The sequence below is a fragment of the Staurois parvus genome, unplaced genomic scaffold (genome assembly GCF_062004578.1).
Source record: "Staurois parvus isolate SC_StPar_1 unplaced genomic scaffold, SC_StPar_1.0 ptg000445l, whole genome shotgun sequence".
Lineage (NCBI taxonomy): Eukaryota > Metazoa > Chordata > Amphibia > Anura > Ranidae > Staurois > Staurois parvus.
The window spans coordinates 4963341-4966073 of record NW_028318241.1 but is presented as its reverse complement, the minus strand read 5'-3'; positions in this window follow the sequence as shown (position 1 = coordinate 4966073).

Genomic DNA, 2733 nt, shown 5'->3' with positions numbered 1-2733 from the left:
TTTCCAGGCTTCTGACCTATCCCTGAATTTATATAAAAAAGTATATCCATCCAAAACGGTTTTCAGCATTTAAAAGGCGCTGACAGGTTGTATCAGCCAATGGCTTCTTTTAGCTTTTTGGAAATTCACCCGTAACTCAATGTTTGAGTGGAATTGAATCTGTTTAACACTGTTTTGCCTGGTATACAATACACTTTCTTTCAAAATGTGTTGCTAATAAATAATCTGTAATAGACTAGTAAATTAATTCTTAAAGTAGAACTAAAAAGATGTTTTGGTTTTTTTTTTTGGAGTAAGGGAAGGTTTTTTGCTTTCTGTGTCCCATTGGATAGATTACCCTTCACTTCCTGTCTTATAGCTACAACAGGAAGTGAGAAGAAATACCACCAAAGTGAGGGGATCCCTGGTTGTCACCGGAACTAGGGTCCCCATTGGAACATTTCCCTTCTATTATTGTTTGGGGCAACCCAAAGTTTAGGATTCTTTCGCTTTCGATGATAACCGTAATAGAAGAAATACAGAAGGTGAATATCCATAACAAACCGCAATAAAAACCTGACAGCCTTTCTAATATTTCTCCACTCTATCCAAAACGAAAAAAAAAAAATTGCATTTAATTTTTCTTTAACCACTTCCCGTCTGGCCCATGTAGATAAACGGCCAGACGGGAGTGAAGCCGAAGCGGGTTGACGTTTCTAAACGTCACTCGCGCTCACTGCCTGTGCGTGCTCCCTGGGAGCGTGCGGAACCGTAATTGGTGCTCCGGACACAGCGGAACACCGATCGCTGTATGGGTCACATGGTCACATGGTACAAGGCTATTCACAACAGCCTTGTACCATGTGAAAGCTGTGACCAATCACAGCTCTCACAGTATTCTCAATGGCTGCAAGAATGCAGCCAGAGAGAAGGAGAAATTATTGCTTTTACAGCCTTTATGGGTGTAAAAGCAGTGTAAAAAAAAAATAAAAAATAAATCTTCATCACCTCCCACAAGCAGTACAGGGTCACTATGGTGACACTATACTGCTAGGGTGACATTATGTAAAAAAAAATAATGTAAAAAAAAAAAAAATTTAATTCTAATTATTAGGTGAGAAACTAATTTGGGTTATATATATATATATATATATATATATATATATATATATATATATATATATTTTTTTTTTTTTTGTTTTACTAAAAAGATAGGTAAATACATTTTGGCCAAGATTTAGGAAGAAAGATTATTTATTTACAACATTTTATAAGAAAAACACTTTTTTCACAATTTTTTTACTTTTTCATTTATATAGCAAAAAAATAAAAATCCCAGTGGTGAATAAAAACCAGCAAAATAAAGTTTTTTTATCTGTCTCAAAAAAATACTAAAAAATTCATATGGGTACAGTGTTGCATGACCGCGCAATTGTCATTCAAAGTGTGATGGCGCTGAGAGCTGAAAATTGGCCTGGACTAGAAGGTGGTGAAAGTGTCTGGACATGAAGTGGTTAAGCTAACCATACACTTTCCATACACTAACCGTAGACTTTCCTTGTTCAGCCTGTGGGTTAAATGGGGGGAAAATCGATCGCTTTCTTTAACCATGCTATAAACAGCAGGGATAGGGGAATCTGAACTGCCAGCTATTGTATTCAAGCAGCTACAGCGCCTGTTAAAAACCTAAAATCACTGTCTCCTTCAACTTCTCAGGCGTGGTGTCAACAGGGCCCCCCTTAGCTCAAATTTTGACTGATTCAGACAAAATGTGACACATGTATGGACAGCTGAAAAACTGGTATATAATACAGGCCAAGTTTGAGTTTGCCAATTTGCTTGACTGTGCAGTTGGTGGATTGGTTGTATCGTGAATCTGTACTGGGATTCACAATCTGTATAATTGGTCACAGACTGCTCCTTTAAAATGAACTAATTCAATCAGGTTGTAAAAATGATAGTTTATTCTGTGTTGTCTGTATCAACCAATCAGAGGCTCTGAGCTTCTTGTACTTTCTATGATGCCTGATTGTAACTGTTGATAGTAACATAGGTGTGCAGGATAAGGGCTAATTGGATTTACCTGGGTGTTTTTGCACATCAGATAGTTGTGGGTCCCTCTTGGTTATCTCAAATCTTTGTAATGCTCCATTGTAACTAAATTCTCAACCCTAAAGCAGCCCATACAGGGCCTCATTTTCAGTTAAGGTTTTTTTTTATAATGTGCTATTATGCAATGCATACTAGCACAAGAACATTATAATATTGACTTGCAGGGGATTTTTTTTTTTTTTTACCGCTGTAATTGGCTTAAGCAGTGCTTTGTGTACTTCAGACAACAGAGGGCGCTGAAACTACATCCTTCACTGACTTCCCAGGCATTATGATCTTTGCATGATGCACATAGCCATGCACAGACCTGTTCAGTAAGGCTAGGTTCACACTGCTGCAATCCCATTTTGATCTGACTTTTAGTGAGATTATGTAGTGCAACTTGGATGCAGTTTGCGTATTCTGTGGGGCCAAGATCATGCTGGAATCGCATCACAGGAACCCTTTCCAAAATAACACCGTGCTGAATTACATTGATGTGCATGAGCACCATTGAAAATAATGTGATTTCCATTGTCATGTGATTCTGTGCAACACACGGTGCATCTGAAATCACACTAGTGTGCACAGAGCCAAAGTGCTGACAGAAAAAGGCCCCTTACTCTGTCAAATGCACTATATTGTCAAAAGTATTGGGACGCC